This window comes from Triturus cristatus, chromosome 2_2, assembly GCF_964204655.1.
Source record: "Triturus cristatus chromosome 2_2, aTriCri1.1, whole genome shotgun sequence".
NCBI lineage: Eukaryota > Metazoa > Chordata > Amphibia > Caudata > Salamandridae > Triturus > Triturus cristatus.
Window position 1 is genome coordinate 831,919,746 of NC_140582.1, and position 12,200 is coordinate 831,931,945.

General features: G+C 46.1%; 1 protein-coding gene across 1 annotated transcript in view; it reads left to right on the forward strand.

Annotated features, from left to right (window-relative positions):
- The first annotated feature begins 2,663 nt into the window (after positions 1-2,663).
- YIPF7 (Yip1 domain family member 7) overlaps positions 2,664-12,200 on the forward strand; it is a 528,534-nt gene continuing 518,997 nt past the window's right edge. The window contains exon 1 of the mRNA XM_085643312.1: positions 2,664-2,759. The gene's annotated coding sequence lies outside the window, so the exon portion shown is untranslated. The remainder of the gene's footprint in view (positions 2,760-12,200) is intronic.

The window sequence follows — 12,200 nt, forward strand, 5'->3', positions numbered from 1 at the left end:
AAACAAACGGAACTCTTTGTACCGGTCAGGAGAAGGTAACACTTCAGTGAGATGAACATGGTCCCTGTATCTGACCAACGCTCTTTCGCAGCCTGTCTGAATGTGTTACTTTTCTCCGGTCTAGCGCGACCAGATGATCATGAGTGTCTCTTACTGCTTTTTGGTGCTATTTTCACTAAACACATTAAAAAGCATTCTCAGGTTACACTGATTAGATGTTGTTCATTTTGGTGTCAGTCTTTTTATTAAATTTTGTTTTATTTCTCTAAATTGATTTTGGATTTTTCTTGTGTTGTGTTTTCATTATATTAGTGTTTGTTTAAACATTGCCATTAAGTTTAGCCTGACTGCTTTTGTGCCAAGCTACCAAAGGGTTAAACACATGTTAATTTTGTGATTTTTGCGGTTCACCCTCACAAGCATTGTAGTTGTCTCTTGAGTAAGGCTTCCAGCACTCTCGACCAGTAATTCAATTTTTTACACCTCGCTTTTCGCTACTGTAGGCAGGGCTAGGTACACACATACCTGCTCAGTGCCAGGATACCTTTGCAGGTGATAGTGCACTTTACAAATACACATAACATAGCTTTGGCTATGGATATTATGGGTGCATATAAACAAGAAAACCATGATCTGGCACCAAGTGTCTTCCATACAAGCAAGTTGATGCGATCATGATCACTTCACCCTCGGTCCGGGGAAGCCTCTCGGTTAGAGGGACATGAGATGTACTCTTACTAGTCTACTCTCTCTCAGGTGGAGCCATCTGTCGGAGTCATACCAGTGCCTCGCATAATGGGCTTGTGCCACTAAATAATATAGTTCCAAATTGGGCAACTCAAATCTGCCTCAATCATGGAGGCATGGCTGACACAGGTAACATCAGTGGCAAATGCAAAAAGAACAATGATGGACAGAATGCAGAACAATGTCATACATTCACCCCAGTACAGAGATCTGGGCCTAAATCCATCGGTTTTTTGCTCACCGTGCCATTCCAGTTTGGCCCAGCCACATGCAAATCAGTCTTGACCCTGCGCCCAATGGGAACAGCCCAGCCCGAACTGCCAGGCCAGGTTCTCCCTGGTCTGGTTACAAGCATCCTAGGACCGGTTTCGGGGTTTCAGCCAGGATAGCTTGACTCCAGTGGCATGGAGAGCACGGGAGCCACGACTGGGCATACCCGTCCCACTCGGGGTGACAAATGCAAAAAGAACAATTGACGGACAGAATGCCAACAATGTCATACATTCACCCCAGTACAGAGATCTGGGCCTAAAACCATCGTTTTTTTGCTCACCATGCCATTCATTTGGACCCAGCCATATGCAAATCAGTCTTGACCCTGCGGCCAATGGGAACGCAGGGTGAGGCAGTGGGTGGGAAGTGAAGAGACTATGGGATAGGGAAAGTAAAATAAAAAAATTAAAAAAAACACCTTGCACTCTCCACATCGGTGATGCTGGGAGTGCGAAGTAAGTGGTTTGAATAATTTTTTTATTTTACCATCCCTATCCCATCGTCTGTCCACTTCTCCCCACCCACCCTTCCCCGCCTCACCGCTGTTACCTGTGCCAGCCGCGCCTGCTATCATGTGAAACAGTTACCATGTCCCAACAGATTTTGAGCGTCTTATTGACCATATGACTTGAGCCAATAATGTTTTAATGCTTCTGAAGAAGGTTTTATTCAGGGGAATTATAAATTGGAATACGTACAGGGACTTAGGAACGACCATCATTTTAATATGTGCCCCCGTATGCCATTTATCATGGGGCAAAACTGATTTAGCCCCAAAACTAGGCCCACACTTCAAATCTGAAGGACTAAAGATGAAGGAAATATATTTTATCCATTTCTTATTTCATTGAACAGCAAAAATAATGTCAAATACATTTGATACATATTTTGGCGTGATGCAATTATCATTTGCTCGTTTCTGCGTAATAAATAAATGAGCTAAACAATTTAATTTGTGTTTTATAGATACGTATAGATTTTGTGTCATTTTTTTCACAGATAAGTCGATGCCACCGAGATAATTTCAAAACAGCAAGGCTATGATGCAAATGTATAACTAAAACAACAGCTGAATATTTTGCTCACACGATTTTTGCATTATGCAGGTTGCAAAATCATGGAAAAGTATTGTTTTTGCGCGTGTGCAAAGTTTCTGTTGGCGTCTGGTCGTTACCTAGACGTAGATCTTACATAGTATAGTGGTATAAGTAAGCGTATTTATTACTTCGGCTCCTAAACCCGCTCTTTGTCAGTTAAGGGGGCGTACATGTTAACACGCAGTGTTCTGCTTTTAGGAAAAGCGCATTCAGCAATACTTCGTGAAATAGAAGTATTTCTAAGTGTATTGAGTTCCACTGTATGTAGAGCCAATTACGGTCCTGGCTTCTTGCCTATTAATGTGTTTTGTTCTGTTTTGACCTGTAAAAACACTCGGCTCATATGACTTGAATTTGTTGTTACTTTTAATTTTTTGTAGAAATTAAGGTGTGATAGCTTTTTTTCTAATGGCTCGCTTACAAAATTCTCACACGTGTTTCTTCTAGAAGTGTGTGTTTTGTTTCTTTGCTGGGAGCGGCCGCCTCGTGTCTGCTCTCGCGGTCTCTTCTGTGCTTGCATCTGTTCAGAGGCCAAATTTAGATCTGTATTAATAGAAGCGCTACGAGGACTCGTCGCGACGTGTTCGTTGTATTCCATCGTGTTCACGTAACAGGGACCTTTTTAAACTGAGCACTCTACAGGTGAGTGAGCGCTGAACTGATTTCCTTTTTCCTATTGTCTCGGTTTTACACGGGAGGCTTTGTTTGTTTCTGGTTTGTCGCTTTGTTTTTTTGTCTTGAAAGAAAGACCCTAATGTTAAAAGTATATTTTCCAGCTACCCGTATGATCTCCATTATTTTTCTATCTTAGAGTTATATTCATTTCAAGAAGCAATGCATTTGACTTACAGACAATAAGGGCTACATATAAACATTATATATGTATTTTGCTAAAAACTGCAGGATGTACTAGAAAAAAAAAGGTTATGCAAATGAGCAATGTGAAGCATTAGTGGCTCTAAGACGCGGTTATCACTGTATGAGGATGCATCTCACAACAACCACTCAGGGGCCAAGCTGCCATTGGTGACAGTAGAGAACAGCGTTTCGCAGTGCTCACTGAAACATTGTAATTGCTGTATTTTAAACTTCCTCGCACTGCAAGACCCATAGCTATGGTGTGGTGTTAGCCAAGACCCATTGATTTTACGACAACTATATGTATAATATGCTTAAAGGGGCTGTCAGCCAGCTTTCTTCATCCATTGGTCTGTTGTTGTGTCATTCACATTTTGCTTACGGCCGCTTCAGCATACACAAAAGGGGAGCGGTTCAGCTTGTTCAATACCTCACTTAGAGTGACTGCATTTTGCTCTTTCACAAGAAGCAACCCCCCACACACTAGTTGGTAGCCTTCAGTGGCAGTGTTTACTCTTCACAGCAGAGGACACATTCCAGCTTTTACAGTACCTGGGTTCCTGACTTTTAGATAAGATGTATTTTTATTGTACAGTTAATTAAAACCTTTACAGAAGCAGAAAGCACAAGCTGCATTTTTTAGCATTGAAAAATATCATAAAATGTTCCATTAAAACTAGGTCTGGGCAGAGTTTGAGGAATTTTACTCCACGGAACTCCGCAAAGTGCTGGGAAAACTCCGTGGAGTACCGCCAGCAGCAGAGTCTGTTGAGTTGCATGCTTGCACTGATTTTTAGCGCCTGGAGTTTGTCCCGTGCTGTAAAATCAGCTCATATGGCCCTACGCATAGCGCCAGAGGCCGCTGCTGCTTTCTGACGCTTGAGTAGACATTCTACTTGAGCGGCAGCTACCTCAACGTGAGCGGCAGATTTCTCAACATGAGCTGTCGCGACTGCCCACTTTGGGAAATTTCACCAGGGCAAGGTCTAGCGTGCAATTTTTTCTCTTTAGCGCTTGCCACCTTAACTTTTGCTAGCCACTCGATAGAAAAAACTCTGCTCCATAGAGCCAATCAATCAGGTGTCTGTTAATCGCAACTAATCACCTGTAAGGGTCATAAGGCACTCGGGTGGGGGGAGGGGTGCAGGTTCCAGTGCATCAAGGAGGGGGTATGTCGAAGAGCCAGGTTTTGAGGTTTCTCGTGAAGATGGGGAGCGATATTTAACGGCAGCTGTGACATGTTGTTGCAAGATTAGAGACCGGCTCCTGGTCATCAAAGGTGATTTTGACACTGCCATCTGGGGGAATTTGATTGTATTGATATTTAAAATAGTATTCACTGGGTTTCAGGCAGGCAATTACATCTTGGTGGTAGGTGCCCTCTCCCAAGCATAGAAACTCTTTGCAGAGGACGTTTTTCCTCAGGTGATTGGGCAGACGTAGAGAATATGTATGATGGCTCCCTCTCCCAGCCCACAAAAGCGGCACGTTTCACTTTGAGCTGCCAATTACTACCATGCTGTCTGCCACCCGTGTTCCTCTCCTCCAGTCTGAGAGCTACAAATCTGGCTTTGAGCCACAATGGATAAGTGAAAGCAGCGTGCTTCTGCTGGATCCAAGGAGTATAAGAATTAACCAAAGCGTGCAAACATTTGCTCAACGTTGCTTAGTCATCCAACCTTGTTAGCCTTTTCGCTGTTGTTCCTGGAATTTTTTTAAAATGCTGATTGTGGAAGGAGTTTTTCCCGGGCTTCACTAAGTGAAAAGTATTTGAATTTGAATTGAAGATGGCACTTGAATGAGGCTCCTGAGCTATCTAAATCTCGCCAGAGAAGACAGTTCATGGAATCTGGCAGGGTGAGCCTGAGCCTGTGGCAGAAGATTAGAAAGGCACTGCTTCTATCCCATGATTGCTTTACTAGGTTAAACCCGAGCCTAACTTGTACAGGTGATGCTAGCTTTGGCACCCTCAGCGCAGCTTTGTAAATCTTGGTGGAAATCATATCCAACAGCAGGGTCTGGATGCCCAGCATGATTTTGCTACCATAGGACAGGGGTGGTGCCTTTAGTCTTCATCACCCGCAGTAAAGGGTTTCAGCTCAGCCCTTTGAGATTCTGGGCAAGTGTTGTGAGGGCAAGCATAAGATTGGTGCCTTTATTCCTCAGGGAATAATTATGTGATTGGAATGCCCTCTGACTGTCCAGAACAACGGCCATGTATTTGTACTTGTTGCTATGCAACAGCCATTCCCCATTTAGGTGCCATCTGCCACACCCGGTCTTTTTATTGCCAAAGATGACTGTAATTGTTTTCTTGTGATTTATTTCAAGACTGTTTCTGACAGTGTAGTTATGCCGGCTGGAAAGTTGGCACTGGAGGCCAATTCTAATTTGACTTAGCGCACAAGATCATCCACGTACAGCAGATATCGTGCGCTGCCTCCCCCAGCTTGGGAGAATGATAGTTGGTGATGTACAAGTTGAAAAGCATAGGGGCAAGACTGCAACCTTTTTTTAGGCATGGGTTTGTGGGGATTTTCCTTGAGATGCGTGTGCTGTCCCCCAATTTGACCTGCACCCAGGTATTGGTGTAAGGCTGCATCCTTCTCCCTCTGAAGGGCAGCTGGGAAGCCCCAGCCTGAATTTCGTGCCACAGCGAGTCTCTCATAACGCTGTCGAATGCAGCTTTGAAATCGATAAAACAAAAGTAGAGCCACTTCTGTAGACTTTGTCGCGCATTAGGGCCAGCGCCATCAGGCTTGTTGTAATGCAACTGTTATCTCTGAAGCCACACTGATTTAATTGCGTCGTCTGCCCAGGATTTCAAGTCATCAAGCAAAAGGCGAGCAAATAGCTTGGCATCATTATCAATAAGTGCTATGAGGCGATAGTTTCTGGGGTCAGCTTTAGAGGCCCCTTGAAAACCGGCTTAATAATAGATCTCCTCCAAGAATCAGGGATACAGGGTGTTGCCAGGTAGAGTTCAAATAATGGAGACATTACCTCAGCCCAGAATGAGTGGTCAGGAGCCAAAAGGGCTGTTGGTAGACCATTAGGGCTAGTAGCCCCATCTTTCTGCATGCTGGTCAATTTGTGTCTAATCTGATCTTTCGTCATGCTGGACGCGCAGGTTGGTAAAGTGGTGTTGACAGGATATGCCTCTGGCAAAGTATAGATGTCATTCCTTGCCTTTCCCTTGTTGATGGAAACTGCTTGTCCTTGTGCTAATTTCCAATTGCAAGGAGTGCTGTTAGAAAGGAGATCCATGCGTTTCGGTGATATTTGCATTAGTGCAAGAGTTCTTTCTTTTGCTGGCATGCTGAGTGCAAAACTTTTCTATCTTTCCCCTTTTGGACAGCTAAATGGATCTTGTGAAATTTTACTTTAATGCTTTTAACTTGAGCTTTGCTGTTGGATAGGGAGGATTCCTGAGGAGGTTCACTGTGCTCTTCAGAGCCTTATGGTGGCTCGTCAGCTTGAGTCGTCTCGATGGCTTAAGTGTCTTACTACAAATGTTATGCTTGCTATGATGATTCAGTGATATATTGTTAGACCTGTCAGCCCTAGGGTGGTCTACCCCGTTTTTTTTTTTTGCCCTTGTAGCCTCATTTTTGCCGCCATCTTTTTGTTGGCCCTAGGTCTCTGGGTGCCTTACCACTGCTAAACAGTGCTAAGGTGCAGGTGCTCTCTCCTACCAACATGGCTGCCACAGGCCCCTGCTACTGCGGAGTGGCCGTTGCATACACACACTAGTGGTTAGGATCAGGCTGGGACATCTTGATACAGTATCTTTACCATCCCGCCTTTTTGTCCCAAAGACTGTTATGTGGAAGCTCCTGGAACCTTCCAGCCCTGGGAGGGATTATGCTTTGCCGCCTTTGCAGGAGGGTCTCCTGACCTGGGGGTATAAGAGGAAAGGAGGGAAACTGAACTAGTCAGTTGGGGCACCACTGGACCTGGGGGAACCTCTGCCGGAGCGTAGACGGTTGGGCCTAGGGGAGAAACCTACACTACTGGGACTGACTGTGTCTAGGCCCTGCTGTACCCAAGTTAGATGAGGGACTCTGCCTGCCTGCCGATTTTGCCAGGTGAGGGGGCAACCCAGGGGACCATCTCCAGTGTGCTACAGGGACCCACCCTACCTCTGATGCCTGCCAACTCTACCCCCTTCTCTCCCTAATAAGCCTACCAGGGGGACCTGCCATCTCCTTTCCCCCTAAGTCAAGTGCTGACCTGGACTGTCGCTGTGGGCCCTCCAAGAACTGCAGGTAAAGCGCTGTGACCCCCAAGCGATGTGCTGCCAGAACTGTGCCCCTGAGAGAGAAGCTGTCTGCTGTTGCGCGCTGTGTCACCTTTCAGTGCTACTTCTCTGCCCCAGAACGACCTGCTGCGGGGCCCCTGCTTGCCGTGGCCCTCAGAGTTCGATCACCCCGTGAGGCACCACCCCCTTGGTGAGCGCTGGGCCAGCAAGCTCGCGAAGTGCCCCACGGCGCAGTGGAATCGAGCGCGGGCTGGCCAAGATCACCGCCGCTGCCCGGGTACCTGAGGGTGGCGCTGGAACTGTTGGGAGTGCCACCGCCGGAGGCGCTGTGACCACATCCATTTCCGCGGTCCCAGGACTGCCGCCAGTACAGACCCGGTGGTCCGGTTCACGGCTGCGGCCCCCGGAGTTTGGGGAGGGCCGCCGCAGCTCTTGAGAAGGCAGAGGAGCACGTGTTGCGTGGTTCCCGGGGTGCTGGCCACGTCAACGCCGCGACCCCATTGGTTGTTGCCCCCAGAACTGCGGAAGAAGACCGGAGCCTGGCCGGGCCGCGCCAAAGTCTGCGTGAGGAAGAGAGGTGCCCGGAACTGCCCCGGCCGGGCCCACCCCCCTGCGGGGCCTACCCCGTCGGACTTCCACCAAGGAGTGGTGAGTTCGGGGAGGCTGGGGCCTGCTTGGTGCCCCCTCCCCGGTTGAGAATAAACACTGCTACCGGCCCTCACAGTAGGCGGGGCCCCACGGGACATGTGCACTACCTGCCTCCCCAGTACGCATCATAAGAACTGCCTCCCCCTAGGGGAGGGGGGAGCCCAAGAGTCAACAACCGGGTGGTGCCCCCTGAGGAGGGGCGCCTTTATTGAGGGTGCGCCAGGAGAGTGCGCTGATGTTCTTCTTACGCTAGAGTTGCTGAATGAATTAATTGATGCCCTTGCATGAATTTACGCCCGTTGTGAGCCAAAGTGAATGCCAAGTTGCCCTGAGGCTTCCTGCTCTACTCACCTAAACAAAGTTGCGCACATGTTGGGGCTGGAATAAGTTGCTCGTGGCCAAGAGGTCAATGGTGATAATCACTTGAGGGAATTTCTACCTGGTTTCACCCTGAATGAATTGATTGTTGCCCAGAAATGCACTAATGTATTTACTGTGATGAATTGACTGTTGCCCTGCGGTTATCTGGGACCTTTAGTTGAATGAACTCATGGTTTTTGTGATCGTATCTGTATTATTCCTGAAATGAATTGATTCTCCCCACCTTGAAGTAGTTAAAGAATCTTGTTTTCATCAAACTACTTGGTGTTGTGTCCTTCATTGTGTGCGCCAGGCTGAATCCGTGAGAGTGAGTGCTGCACAACTGCTTTACACATTGCCTTTGGGTGCCTTCCTACCTCGCGTCAAGCTACCACGTCGGAATTGGTGACCCCAGTTCTAACATATATAATCTGCAAGCCATATCCATTGCTGGATTGGGGAGCCTGTGCTCCTGGCTATATCTTTGTACTTTGCTCTGGTCTAGATGATCATCTCACAACCGATCTCTTTGTCGCATTTCACTCTATTGAGGTTTTCAGTATAGGTCTCGGAGCTGATTGAGAGTGCGACCTCTAGTTGGGAGTAGAAGCATCCCAGAACAATTGTTGTGGTCTGCGGTCTCTTTTTGAATGGTTTCCAAGGGTGAAGTTGTGAATGGCCCTGAATAAGGTTGTTGAGCACAGTATAAAATCAATGTAGGGTATTGGCTTTCCGGGTGATTGTGTCCAGCCCTGATCATTCGGCTGGTTAAGAGTCTATGGTTGAGTACTTTGTGATCCAACAGGAAGACTTCTGTCAATTTACTATTACAGCTTTTCTCAGGCACCATTAGTAGGGGAATGTTGCATGCTAAATCCATATCATTGGCTTTCCGTCCTAGTGCACCACCAAACAAATTGCAGTTACAATTGTCAGATAGCCTAATATTGACCAACTGGCATTTTGTTTTGATTCACTCGATTCAGTTTGGCCCTTTTTGCTGATCTAAAAAAAGAAGAGAGGGGCCTTCCTCACACCAAAGATATAGGGCACCAAAGTGACTATAAGACAAATAAGAAATTTCCCTTTGGGTCCATTTAGACTCACACTCTCTATCACACCTTGGACCATTTATCTATTCAAATATCAAACTAATATCACCAAAATATCACCTTCAGATTGTGTGTATAAAAGGATATTCACTTTTATTTCTTTAAAAGACTTTGCATTAGTTGTAAAACTAAATATGTGCAAAAACCATGTAATCAAATTTCTGTGATTCAAAGACAACGGTCACATAATACCCATAAAAGAGATATCCACTTGTTTATTTTAGTACCAAAAACAATATATAGCTTAACAATTCATAAAATAATCACTAAAACCGTTAAGAACATTTAAGAGAAAGGGGAGAATACATTAGACAGTTACATTTGTCATTATGAGCTCACTAGTCGCAAGAATAAATCCTTGATTAAACAACATTTGCATGAAAAGAGTGCATTTTTTCACAGTTTAAATCATTGTTTGTTCGATTTAGTGAAGTAATGTTGCATCGATGTGTTTCTGTGGATTGTAATTATTCACGACCACCTTCTTCAGGAAAATTAGTTGTCTCCCACCAATATAAGTCTATCATAAACATTTAAAAATATGAAATCATACATGAGATTAATATGACCTAAGACTACAGATAATACAATTTTAAAATCTAACCTTATGTGCTTTAAATATCTAGTTTTACATCCATACAAGTCAATTCGTGCCCAACGCTCACTATAGTATGTGGCTGAGACTCCAAGTCTTCTTTATTTCTGAAGTTCCCAAAGTGATCTTATTTATATATGGACTGCTATAGTATAACTAAAGGGAATATGTATATATGGAAATTGGTATCATCATTATTCACCTCTCACTCTGTTTTCCCTCATTCTAATATTTAATTATTATACCTGGTATAGCTTGATGGTTCTTTTTTTAGAGTATTACGTGGGATCCAAACGTTCTGTGAGTGAGTGTTGGGCATTACCTTTGGTGCATACTGGTTGGCCACACCTGTGATAGAACATAAGAATGGTTGGAGACATGAATGATTAGGTTTGAATAATGAATTGAATGTGGGTATATAAGCTTTATTAGAGGAACTTCTAATATCACCAAGACACATTGACTTGTATGGATTTATATCACTGAAACCATTAAGAACATTTATGAAGAAAGGATGGAATACATTATACAGTTACATTTTTTTATTATGAGGTCACTAATCGCAAGACAAAATCATTGATTAAACAACATTTGCATGAAAATAGTTTATCTTTTTTCACAGTTTAAAATCAATGTTTGGTCGATTTAGTTAAGTAATTTTGTTGCATCAACGCGTTTCGGTGGATTCTTATTATTCACGACCACCTTCTTCAGGAAAATTAGCTTTAGTGATTATTTTATGTATTGTTTTTTTTTTTTTTTTTTTTGAAACCGTTTATTACAGAATCCAAAATATATACAAAGATGGGCCTACAACCTTCAGGCCGGCCGCTAGCAAACAGGAAGAGCATATAATACAAGCAGTGGAACACACGCTGCGGCAGAAGAGAGATCACAGGAGTGGAGAGAAGCGTCGGCAGCCGCACCATTCGGACCCCACACAACGGTTTCATTTTTATATAAATAACGAAAAAACAAGTCCACAAGGCAACCCACAATCGAAACAGCCGCATGTGCTTCCCAGGGGGGGATCCTACCGATCCACAGGAATAGCAGGGGGGGGATAGGTCGGGACGGAGACAAAGTGGAATCGATGCCCAGAACCCGGGAGACAAGCAGGCTAAGGAGATGGGGCCGGTGACGGATCAGGCGCCAGCGGCGGGGTACAGATTCCCCCACGGTAGGCGTTCCAGGGGCCCCACACTTTCACCCATTTCCCAGGCTTACCTCTCGCAACATACACCACCTTTTCCAGAAACATACACCAATCCATGTTGTCTTTCCACGCCAAGACAGTTGGGAACCCCACAATTGCGCAATATCACGCTTGGCCACCATGTATCCCAGAGTCACCCACCACGTCTGCGGCACTGAGTAGTCGGTTGGCTCCCACACATTCAGAAGACATCTCCTCGCCTCGGGCAGCAGCGGCACATGCGTGACTGCCTGCAAAACCCCATGCACACCACGCCAGAATCGCACCACCTCCGGGCATTCCCACAAAATATGGAGAAAGGTCCCCAAAGAACCACACCCACGCTTACACAATCCGTCCACGGCATAGCCCATACGCATCAGACTCGGCCCCGTAACATAGACCCTATGGAGTATCTTGAGCTGGACGAAGCGAAGGCGAGCCGGTATGGCCACCTCTTTCGGGGAGGCCACCGCAGACACCCAGTCCTCGTCATCCAGCTCCAGTCCATCAGCCCCCCACGCCTCATGAAGGCTAGTCAGCAGTCCCAAGCGATCATTGATGAGCTTTTTGTAAATTAATGAGATCGTGCCGTCCGGTACATGCCCATCTAGCACTCTATCTTCCAGAGGGGAGTACTCCGGGATGGAGGCAACGTCCGGGAATACGGAGCACAACGCGTGGCGGATCTGCATATATCGAAAGTACTCCCTGTCCTGCAACTGGAATTCCGTCTGCAGCACATCGAACGTTTTGAATCCCCCCCTCGTCCAGAGATCGCCCACCTTGCTGATGCCTATCATGTCCCACTTCTCAAAGCCCTTCGAGGTCCACAGGGAGCCCAGCCGCTCAGATGCATATAGTGGCGTCGCCCGGGTCAACCGATCCTTCCACCCCATCGCCAAGTTTGCCGCGTGCCACACTCGTACCATGACCCGCGTAGGGCCCGTCAGACGTGCGTCGAGCGAGCTAGAATAAAGCGCCCGATTATAGTCGCCACCCGGCAGTAACAGTTTATCCATTTCGAAGGCCGGGTTTAGAGCGGGCCCGTAAA